Source organism: Chiloscyllium plagiosum, chromosome 18 (assembly GCF_004010195.1).
Source record: "Chiloscyllium plagiosum isolate BGI_BamShark_2017 chromosome 18, ASM401019v2, whole genome shotgun sequence".
NCBI classification, from domain to species: domain Eukaryota; kingdom Metazoa; phylum Chordata; class Chondrichthyes; order Orectolobiformes; family Hemiscylliidae; genus Chiloscyllium; species Chiloscyllium plagiosum.
Window position 1 is genome coordinate 68353009 of NC_057727.1, and position 12809 is coordinate 68365817.

Consider the following 12809-nt stretch of genomic DNA (forward strand, 5'->3'; position numbering starts at 1 on the left):
AGGCACTGAGGAAGCAGATGTGGTTCTTCGGATGCTGCCTGACCTGCTGTGGTTTTCCAGCACCACTCTAATCTAGACTCTGATCTCCAGCATCTGCAGTCCTCACTTTTGCCACTACTTGTAAGGCTAGTTGAGTCCAGTTGAGTTTCTGGTCAATAGTAATCCCCATGAGGTTTATAGTTGGAGGATTCAGTGATGGTAATGCCATTGAATGTCAAGGGATGATCATTAGATCATAGAATCCCTACTGTGTGGCAGCAGGCAATTCTACCCATCAAGTCCACACTGACACTCCAAAGGGCATCCCACCCAGAATCACAGCTTCCACCCTAACCCTGCATTTTCCATGGCTAGCTTGAACATCTTTGGATTGTGGGTAGAAACCAGGGAAAACATGCAAACTCCCCACAGACAGTCACCCAAGGCTGGAATCAAACCCAGGTCCCCAGTGCTGTGAGACAACAGTGCTAACCACTGTGCTATGATGTCACCCACATTATCTCTTATTGGCGATGGTCATTGTCTGGCATTTGTGTAGCATGAACATTACACTGTCATGTCATCATTATAGTAAAATTCAGTCCTTTTTAATGCCGATATAAACCAACAGCTGGCTTATGTATCCACTACTTTTCATCATTTATATAAATGATTTGGATGTGAGCATAAGAGGTATAGTTAGTAAGTTTGCAGATGACACCAAAATTGGAGTTGTAGTGGACAGCTCAGATTACAATGGGATCATGATCAGATGGGCCAATGGGCTGAGAAGTGGCAGATGGAGTTTAATTTAGATAAATGTGAGGTGCTGCCTTTTGGGAAAGCAAATCTTAGCAGGACTGATACACTGAATGGTAAGGTCCTAGGGAGTGTTGCTGAACAAATAGACCTTGGAGTGCAGGTTCATAGCTCCTTGAAAATGGAGTCGCAGGTAGATAGCATAGTGAAGAAGGCATTTGGAATACTTTCCTTTATTGGTCAAAGTACTGAGTACAAGAGTTGGGAGGTTATGTTGCGGCTGTACAGGACATTGGTTAGGCCACTGTTGGAATATTGCGTGCAATTCTGGTCTCCTTCGTATCGGAAAGATTTGTGAAACTTGAAAGGGATCAGAAAAGATTTACAAGGATGTTGCCAGAGTTGGAGGATCTGAGCTACAGGGAGAGGCTGAACAGGCTGGGGCTGTTTTTCTTGGAGCGTCAGAGGCTGAGGGATGACCTTATAGAGGTTTATAAAATCATGAGGGGCATGGATAGAATTTTCCCTGGGGTGGGGGAGTCCAGAAATAGAGCGCATAGCTTTATGGTGAGAGGGAAAAGATATAAAAGAGACCTAAGAGGCAAGTTTTTCACCCAGAGGGTAGTACATGTATGGAATGAGCTGCCAGAGGAAGTGGTAGAGACTAGTACAATTGCAAAATTTAAGAGGCATTTAGATGGGTATATAAATAGGAAGGGTTTGGAGGGATATGGGCCAGGTGCTAGCAGGTGGGACTAGATTGCGCTGGGATATCTGGTCGGCATGAATGGGTTGAACAGAAGGGTCTGTTTCTGTGCTGTACATCCCTGTGACTCTATGACTCTAATATATTTAGGGACATCAGAGGGGCAGATAAAATTATTTTCCCTTTTGTATACAACTTCTTAGTTTAGGAGTTATCGAGCTAATGCCACAGAATTTACGTTGACGAATATGACCATAGTTCTGAAGCCTTATGCTCCCAATCCGAATCAGGCCCTGGGCTATTTGTTGTTTTTTGGATATCGGCTGTTGTACTGCAAATCCAATTGCACATATTTCATTATTTCCTCAATGGCGTTCATACTTTACTAGTTATACCTACACCCGGTCCCTTGTCTTACAGTTTTTATTGCATGAATTAGTAGAGAGGACTTTGCCTCTGTTACCCAGACAGGCAATTTTCCCTCTGTAATCTTGTATAGATTTTTTCTCGTCTATTCAAACAGCAAGAGCAATTCATTACATGTTATTTTCCACTGCTTCTGTTCAATCCCTTTTATCTACTTTCAAGGTTTTATTCATTTGATTGGGACACGTGTCAAGCACTCTTACCATGTATCGTAAATGGATGGTCATACTGTGACCCTCATAAAGCTCCCTGTGCTCCCGACCATAATATCCTCTTTAACCTATTTCTAACAGTTTTAAGGAATTGTTTAGACCAGTCAGATGCAATCTATTTGCTACATTGCTGCATTAGTACTCTTATCCCTTCTAATTTGTTTATTATTTTGAGGGTCTGAGCAATCTCCTGGCATTCTATATGAATCAGTAACCTCCTCTTTATTTGATGTACCTGTCCAATCCTAAAATTCTTTAAGGATCTAATATGGGGAGATCCAAGATGGCGGTGGTCTAAGTGGCCTGCTGTGCTGGGCTCTGTGTCATACCCCCTGGGAAGGTGGGCCTTTACATTCCCCCCACCCCACCCCTGTTAACCACTCCCAGGAGAAAAATTAATAATATAAAGTTACTGAACATCTGGAGCTGCTAGAATTGTGGTTTGACAGCTCTAAGATTAGGATGAAGGCGAATAAAGGAAAAGGGGCGAAAGGAGTACAGCAGGCAGGGCACTCCCCTGTCGGGGTGTTCGTAGCCATTGCTCAAACTCCTGGGGCAGCCCCTTTGGATTTAATGGGGCAGCAGCATTTACTCTCGGGGTTCGCCAAACTCCGAGAAAAGATTGAAGCAGCGATGGAGCCAATATCTGCCATATTGAAAAAGCATGAGCAGGAGATTCAAACACTGGACCGAACAGGAGAAGTGGTGAAGCAGAGGACTACGGCATCGGAGACCATGGCAGAGATCTCGGGAGGAAGGATCCGAACACTGGAAGATCAGGTTCGGATCCTTCAGGAACAAGTGGATGACCTGGAAAACAAAAGTAGAAGAAAAAATGTACGGCTTGTGGGTCTCCCACTGCACAAGGAAGGCGAGGACCTCGTTGGATACTTGGAGAAGTGGCTCCCGAATTTCCTGGGGCTGGAGTTGGAGTCGGGCCTGGTGAGTGTGGAGCAGGCCCACCGGATCACAATGCGCAGGTCCGGGCCGGATCCGCACCCTGTCCAGTCCTAGTGTGATCCAGCATTATAAAGATAAACAATTAGTGATTGAAACAGCAAGAAGACTGGGAAGCGATCCATAGGATTTAGTATACAAAGGCTCAAGAATAATGTTTTTCAGGACCTCTCAGGAGCCATAATTAAGAAGAGAAAAGCATTTGATGAAGTTAAGAGAAAATTAAGGGATCTAAACATTCAATATTCCTTGAGATACCCAGTGGTGTCGCGCATCACTCACAGAGGCACGGTATATGATTTTGATTCAGCAGAAAAGGCAAAGAACTTTGTGAACTCTTTGAAATAAAGGACTTGGGTCAGGAGTTGGGGGTGGGTGGAAGGGGCATCATTATGCATAATGGTACAGTTTTTCTTTACTTTCTCTGCCCCTTTTTTTCTCCTCTCTCCCCTTTTTGTGGCGATCGGTTGTATAGCTTTTGTACTGCCTTGGTGTAAAACCTGATTTATTTATCATTTTGGTCGGTTGGTTATTGTCTGGGATTTTTTTGCTGCCGCTCTTTTAGTTTTGCATAGGGGATGGCTATATCTGTGGTTAAGATATATGGAGAAGGGGTGTGGAAGGGTGAGGGGTGAGACTTTATAGAGTTAATGTCTTTTTCGCTTGCCACACCTCAGATGAGCATCCTCCTCTGGACAAACTGACCTGGACGACATTGGCTAGTGATTCATTCAGATGGTGCACCTGGAATGTAAGAGGGAGCCATTCCCCCATTAAAAGTAAGAAGATGCTGTCAAGCTCTTAGGAAGGAAAGGGTGGACATCACCCTGCTGCAGGAGACACATTTAACTGATAAGGAACATTTGAAGACGCAGCAGGGGGGTTATGATAGGATATTCTTCTCCTCTTTTAACTCCAAGAATAGAGGAGTGGATCTACTGGTAAGAAGGAACCTCCTATTCCAGGTAATTGAGCAAATTAAGGACGAACATGGATGGTTCATCATTCTTAAGGCTCTAATACATGGAGAAAGGTATGGTGTCCTGAATGTTTATTGTCCTCCGGCACACCCTCTTAAATTTCTAATTGATGCAGTTGCTAAATTACTGAGTCTTGGGGTGCACCACACAATCATAGGAGGGGATTTTAACTGCCTAATGGATCCCAGGGTAGACAGGGTGCCAAGGGGCCCAGTAGGTACACCTGCATAATCTAAGCAGTTGGTGGACATGTGTGAGAAGTTGGGATTAGTGGATGTGTGGAGGCAGTTCCACCCTAATTTAAGAGACTTTACTTTTTATTTCAACCCACACAAGTACTACACACAAATTGACATGTTCCTTATGCCATCGGTTTGTTTGGACAGAACATTGGCTTGCAAAATTGGGAATATCACTGACTCGGATCATGCACCGGTGTATTTAAATGTTAAAAATCAAGGGTGGCGGAATAGATGTACGGCACTGGCACATGGATCCATTTTTGTTAGGGGATAGCAAATTTGGTGAGTACATTGCAAGAGAGTTCAGGGCCTTCTGGGATACCAACTCGGGTACGGCCAGTAATCCGGCAATACTTTGGGTGGCCACTAAGGCATATTTACGAGGCCTGATCATTTCGTATTCAACGACTATAAGGAGGCAGAGGGAGGAGCAACAACTGGACTCCCAGCAGAAGAAAGCTGAGGAAGCATATTATAATAGGCCTTCATTGGTCAAGTTGCAGCGGGTCATAGCTCTCCGGGTGGCTCTCGACTCATTGCACACACAGGTGGCAAAGAAAAGAGGTCTCCATTGCTAAAGAAAGCTTATTTGAATTTGGAGATAAGCCTGGTAGATATCTGGCATATCTGGCTAGAAAGAAAATGCTTCCCAATGCATTATGTCTGTTAGAGAGAAGGCTGGCACAGTTACCCATGAATTGAAGAAGATCAATGTTAGATTTAGGGAATACTTTGCAGAGTTATATCGGTCGGAGAGCGGCGAAGACGGTGCAGTGAGAATGCAGTCCTTTTTTGAACCTGGACCTCCCCTGGGTCTCCCTGTTAAATGCACCTATGACGATACAAGAGGTGCAGGAAGCAATAAAGCATTTCCAGGGTGGCAAAGCTCCAGGGCCAGATGGATTCCCGAGTGAGTTTATAAGGATTCATAAATGTGTTGGTGGACCCACTTCTGGGAATGTATAACTATGCATATACGCGGGATTGTCTTCCTCCCTGTCTTAGGGAGGCTAATATCTCCCTCATTTTAAAGAAGGGGAAAGACCCCGAAGAACATGCTTCATACAGACCACTTTCGTTGTTGAATGCAGACTTTAAAATTCTGTCAAAGCTGCTGACCCTGAGGTTGGAAAAGGTATTGCCCTATATTATGAAAGAAAATCAGATCGGTTTTATCAAGGGCTGTAGCTGCTCCAACAATATCAGGAAGGTACTGAACATAAGACCATAAGACCATAAGACATAGGAGTGGAAGTAAGACCATTCGGCCCATCGAGTCCATTCCGCCATTCAAACATAGTGCAGGTAAGCCAGCAAAGATTGATTCCGGGTTTGGTGGTCTTCCTAGATGCAGAAATAATGTTTTTCTGGATAGAATGGGGGTTCTATTTTGGGGTATAACCTGTTTGGGGTCCTGGAGCTTTGGTCTGGGGGGAGCCTTTGCTAGGTGGGTAGCAGTGTTGTATAATGACCCGAAGGTGGCGGTCATCACAAATGGCACTAAGTCAGATAACGTTAATATTGGGAGAGGTAGTCGACAGGGGTGTCCTCTTTCATCACTGTTATTTACTTGGCAATTGAGCCGTTAGCCGAGACTATCAGGAGAGATTCTGAAATAGTGGGGCCAAGGGTGGGAATGGGGGAGCACAAGATCACCCTATACGCTGATGATGTCCTTTTGTTCTTGACCAATCCAGAGGAGTCCATTCCTCGATTGATTCAAACAATTAATTTATTTAGCAGTTTTGCGGGATATAGGATCAACTTCACAAAATCGGAAGCCATGCCGGTGGGGGGATTAGTGGAGGTGCCTGATCTGAAGGATGGATTGCAGTTCCCGTTTAGATGGTCGTCAAAAGACTTTTTGTGTTTGGGAATTCTTATTACCCCTGCCTTCCACCAGCTGTATAAAGCTAACCGTACAAGTACTGGAGAGGATAAAACAGGATCTGCAGTGGTGGGAGGGATTACTGTTATCATGGTTAGCATGAATAATCCTGATTAAAATGAATGCTCTTCTTCGCTTGTTGTACCTCATGAGAATGGCCCCGTTGTTGCTACCCAGATGAGTGCTACAGAGGCTCAATGGTTGGCTGGGGTCCTTTATTTGGTGTCACCGGCGCCCCCTAATTAAATTTACTAAATTGCAGCTCCGGCAGGGTGGGGTGGGGGTGGGGTTTGGGCAGGGGTGGGGGGGTTGTTGCTGGCTCCTCTGGACTTGAAGAGATATCAAATAAGCACCCTGTTAGCATATGTGGGTGACTGGGTATGAGGGGAATTGGAGTCGACTTGGCTTAACATTGAAGCCTCCCAGTCAAGATGTTCCCTAGTTAATCTATTATTCATGGATCAGATGAAATCCGTGATTGAGCAGTGTAAGAGTCCAATTATTTTAAATACAGTGAAAGCTTGGAGGATAATGAGGCAAGACAAGTACAATTGGCTTAAGAACTTGCCGTTTACCCTGCTGTCAGGAGCCCAAGGATTTAAACCTGGGGCAATGGGTTTGGGGCTTTAAGCTATGGGGGAATAAGGGGGTCTTTTGATTAGGAGATGTATTTGAGGGGAAGGTCTTAATGTAATTTAGCCAACTAAATCAGAAATATGGATTGTCTCATGGGGACCTTTTCCAGTACTTTCACACACGGGATTATATACAGAGGAAGACCGCACTCCTGGCTCAGCCTTACAAGTCAGATGTAGAGAAAGGAGTGCTCCAGTGTATAGGTGCTCTTTCAGTTAGTACTTTGGATTATTTACAGAAAGGACGTGCCTTAGGAGATGTGGAGAGAATCTGCAGGACTTGGAATTGGGAACTAGGAGCGGATATTTCATTGGAAACATGGGAAGATATATGGGAAAATGTAAAGAAAATCTCAATATGTAACAAAGAGCAGGCCATGCAATTGAAGATTTTACACAGGCCTCATATGGTGCCAGAGAGGCTAGCTAAGTTCAAGACAGGAGCATCTCCAGGGTGTCCCAAATATAAAATTAGTATAGATACTCTTACACACTGCTTATGGTCATATTGCAAGATCCAGAGATACTGTAGTGCCATAGTAAGGGAGCTAAAGGAAATCCTGGGAATTGAAGTCAAAGTGGACCCGTTAATTCTTCTTCTGGGTTGCCAAATTTGCCAACTCCAGGAGAATACGGGAAGAGACTGTGCAACGTTCTCACCCACTGTGCGATGAAGAACATTTTAAAGAATTGGACATCAGAAAACCCCCCCAAGCCTTATGCTGGTGATGGAGCATCTCCCCAAGACTACCTCACAAATATGGCGCACCACAAGACGGAGCAGTTTTACAAGACGCGCTGGCCCTTTCTAAATTATATTGATGCAGACTTATTGGCAATATTAATTAGGGCCGTGATACAGCCATTGGAATCAGTTTGGGCGCTTTTGCGGCCCTGGGAAGGGGGAAACTGGGGGGAAAAATATACAGGTACAATGGCTGGTGCTCCCAGGGGTGGGAGCTTCGGTGAAGTTGTGGTGAGTGAAATAGAATAAAATAATGAGATATAATTGAATTTAATTTAAGTTAATTTGAATTCAGCTTAAGTTAATTTTTATTGAATATGATTGTAGTTTAGTTTAAATTAAGCTTGTTCTGGTAGAATAGGAGGTAGTTAATTATTATTGCGATATGTCATTATTGTACCACCTCTATCTTCTTGTATTTTGGTATTGTTTTTTATATAGTTGTTTTGTAAAAGATTTGAAAAAGATTTTAATAAAAATATTTATTTAAAAAAGGAATCTAATGTGGCATTCGGTCCTGTAAACTCTGGCATTATTCTTTCACACGGAGAAAGTGAGGGCGGAGGATGCTGGAGAACAGAGTCAAGAGTATGGGGCTGGAAAAGAACAGCAGGTCAGGCAGCATCCAGAGAATTTCAGAGTCAAGAGTATGGTGCTGGAAAAACAATTTCAGAGTTGAGAGTGTGGTGCTGGAAAAGCGATTCTCCTGCTCCTCGGATACTGCCTGACCTGCTGAGTTTTTCCAGCACCACACTCTTGACATTATTCTTACACAACATAGATAATCCTATAACTAATAAATTGTTTACTACTGCTATCATGTCATGATGTATATCATTGTATATCACTCTGTAGGTGGGATTTACAATTACACAGTCCCTTCTGGAGTTAAGTTGTCAATTTGTCCTATTTTGGATCAAACACGATTTTTCTTGCTATGGTTGAGTGTCATAACTAAGTCTCCAATTTGATATTTATAAGATCTTACTTTTTCTTCAAAGTATCTTTTATTCCTCCTTTTCAAATTCTCAGATTCTGCTGCATGAAAGCTCTTTATTCAACAATTTTCTCAGTTACTTAGAGCTGCCTGTATCGTAGGACTACTTATTGTAAATGTTAAATGTCCTGGTGTTCTTATATCATTGCTTGCTAAAATGAAATCCCAGTCATTCAATGAGGGTTGATCTCACAGTTATTGGAATACAGTGATAACATACTAGCTCTTTTTTTTTCATAAAAATTTGTTCTCAAGAATCTGTACCTAGATACCTTGGTACCTAAGATGGTGCCATAAGTGGCAACTTGTATACCTTTCACAGTACTCATGTGAGTACATGTGACAATAAAGCTAATTCATTCATACATTCACATTGAGTGGGGCAATCGGAATCATAGAATCAACACAGAGTGGAAATAGGCCATTCGGCCCCCAGCAAGTCCACACCATCCCTCTGAAGAGCATACCACCCTATCCCTGAAACTCTGCATTTCCCATAGCTAGTCCACCTAACCTAAACATCCCTGGATGCTACAGGCAATTTAGCATGGCCAATCCACCCACACTGCACATCATTGGACTGTGGGAGGAAACCAGAGCACCCAAAGGAAACCCACACTGACACTGGGATAAGGCGCGAACTCCACACAGGCAGTTGCCTGAGGCTGGAATTAAACCCAGATCCCTAGTGCTGTGGGGCAACATCATATTTTCAGCATTGTCTTTACTGTACTGTTCCCTTTCTCCACAACTCCATGATGGTGGATGATGAATAATGTGAAATTGATGCTTGATTACCAATAGTTCTAGCATTTTAGAGAAAATGTTTTCTCTTAAAAAGTGAAAGCTGGTCACCTTAAACCTGCTATGGTAGACCTAACTACAGACTACTTCACTCATTGTTATTTTTGGAAAGGAGTGATTTGATCCACTTAAAGAACTGATCCAAAAGTTTGGTGTTTATTCACAATTATTTTGAGTCTTTGGCAATGGCCCTGGAAATTTAATCTGTAGTTATGTGTACTCTTTCAAAGGGGTCTGTTGGAATGAGTAGGAGGATTCCGTTCAAGGGATAGTAGGCAACATGACATGTATAGATTAACTGAATCCCTATGAGCCTGGCCATCACAGATATTGTCACATGTTGGAGTGATAACACATTATTTGTGCATTCAATGACTTTGAGAAAAGGATCATACCATTTCTGTAAAGTTCCTCAATCTATGGAATCGCCTTCTGTTATTATGGTGCTGAGGGGACTTCATCTGTTGAAATTCCTGTGTCCAGCTCTCCTGTTTTTGTAGGGTTTTTTCGCTGCTTTTGCTTTTGTAATACCTTCCCCGTAGAGTTGTCCCTGTTTATGGGCAGCTACCTTTATCAACATGATGAGTTTGCTTAAGGTTGTTAAGTGCAGTCCAAATCTTTCTCCACCTTAATGGTTTCCTTTCCATGGTACAGCATGAATTTCTCTGATATGTGGGGAGAGTTAACATGGTATTAATAACATAGGCACAGCCAGACCACGCATTAACATTTTGATTTACATCATAAGATGTATGAGCAGAAATCGACTATTTGTCCCATTGAGTCTGCGCCATCATTCAATAAGATCATGGTTCATCTGATAACCCTCAACTCCACTTCCCTACCTTTTCCCCATAACACTCGATTCTCTTTCTGATTAAAAATGTGTCTGTCCTGACCGTGAATATATTTAATGACCCAACTTCTACAATCTTCTGTGGTATGAAATTCCACAAATTCACCACCTTTTGGGAGAAACAAATCATCCTTTGCTGTCCCCACTGCAATCTCTTACTCTGAGATTATGCCCTCTAGATCTACATTCAGCACAATGGGAAACAACCTCCCCACTTTTACCCTGTGAAGCTCCCCAGGAAGCTTGTATGTTTCAATAAGGTCACCTTTGATTCTTCTAAATTCCAATACAAACCCAACCTACTCAAACTTGCCTAGCTCCTTTTAAACCTGGGATCATCTTCGTGAAAATTCGCTGGAATGCCTCCAATGCCAGTATATGTTTCCTTAGATAGATTTAGATTGAGATTCTTATTGTCACATTTACTCAAGTACAGGAGTACAGTGAAACATGTACAATGTCACCAAGTGCGTACTGTACAAGGCGCCATCTTAGGTATCAAGGTACCGAGGTACAAAAACCTTAGGTACAAAGTAGTGAGAGAATTGGAGTTAAAAAGTTCAGCATTACTTCATAGAGTGGGCAGAAAAAAAAGAATAACGGTAATAGTTAACATTAATGTCTTTCTCAATGGAAAATAAAGGAATAAATTAAAAGTTCAAAAGGGTTTGATAGTCCTCCATTTATCCCACTCTCTGGGAAACCTCAGGTTCCTGTTCTCGACACCGCCACCACAGATACCGTCACTGCTGCTGAAGCTACCGCCTCTCTAATCTCCCCTGATGCCTCAGGAACACGCCCAGGCAGGACCCACTCATATGCCAAACAAAACACCTCCATCAGCCACCAAGAGACTGGGCCAATATATTGCCAAGAGACCAGACCGAGACACCATCACGAGTTGCCAAGAGACCAAAACTGTTCACAATAACCCAGATGTGGTCTAACTGGTGCTCTGTATAGTTTTTGCAATACTTCTCCATTTTTATATCCATTTCATTTGCAATACAGGACAATATTCCATTTGTCTTACTATTAGCTGCTGAAATTAGATGCTTTTTTTGTGATTTATGCATGAGGACTCAAACTAAGCTGTAGCTTTCTGCAGTATTTCTCCATTTAAATAATATTCAGTTCTTCTGTTCTTCCTGCAAAAATGCATAACTTCACATTTTCCCACAGTACATTTTGTCTACTTTGGTTCATCCTCACACTTGCCTACCTACCTATATTTGTGTTAACCATAAACTTGGCGATAGTACATTCACACCCATTATCCAAGTCATTATAATTGCAAACAGTTGTGGCCTCAGCACTGACCCCTGGGCACTCCAGTAGTTATAGGTTGGTATTCTGAAAAACGTCCCCTCATCTCAATTCAGTCGTAGATTTCTCTCATAGCTGTCAAGAGGGTAAATATCTCTATACACTATGAAGAGTGTTAAATACATTGTCTTTTATTAACTCTTCTTAGTAATATTACAGCATAACCTGTCTGTGGTGGTCCTTTAATGTGATAGAAGGAACCATCGATGTACAATTCTGGAACATCTTTAACTGAATCTATTGGAAGTGATTCAAAGTCAATTAGATGAAGTGAATACATGTGAAAGCCAATAAATGAGGCAGTAAAAGTTCATTTCTCTGCAAGAACAACCACATCCATTACTCAGTCATTCTGATGAGATGAATGAATGTTCAGGCTTTATCGATAAATTAGTGTGACAAATGTAGAATATCACAGTGCAAGCTGTCATGTACAGAAAATGTGACACTGCAGACTTTGGGTATGTGTCCTTTTTTTGACTAAGCTGGTAATTTTCCCTGTCATCCAGGGTTCCTGAAACCTGCCACTCCTGTCTATCATTTTCACAGGAACATGCCTGTCCTACACCCTAATCAACTCGTCTTTAAAAGGCTCCCACATGTCGAATGTAGATTTACCCTCAAACAGCCGCTCCCAACCCACATTCTCCAACACTAGCCTCATTCAGTTGTAACTGGCCTTCCCACAGTTTAACACCTTCACCTGAGGTCCACTCTTGTTGTTATCTGTAAGTACCTGAAAACATACGGAATTATGGTTACTATACCCAAAATGATCCGCCACTGACGTTTTGACCACCTGGCCGGGCTCAGTACCCAATATCAAGTCTAGTATGGCCCCCTCCATCATTGGACTATCATATACTGTTTCAAAAAACCCTCCTGGACACACCTAACAAATTGCCCCCCAACTAAACCTCTAGCACTAAGAAAATCTCAGTCAATATGGGGGGGAATTTAAAATCACCCACCACAGCAACTGTAATTTTTACATCTTTCTACAATCTGACTCCATATCTCTGCCTCTATCTCCCAGTGGCAGCTGGGGGAGGTCTGTAGTGTAGTCCCAGCATTGTGATTGCACTTCTCCTATTCCCGAGCTCTACCCATAATGCCTCGCTGCAAGGGCCCTCCTGGGTGTCTTCCCTCAACACAGCTGTGGATATGCTCCCTAACCAGGAATGGAAATGTGTTGCTGGAAAAGCGCAGCAGGTCAGGCAGCATCTAGGGAACAGGAGAATCGACGTTTCGGGCATTAGCCCTTCTTCAGCCCTTTCCTGAAGAAGGGCTAATGCCC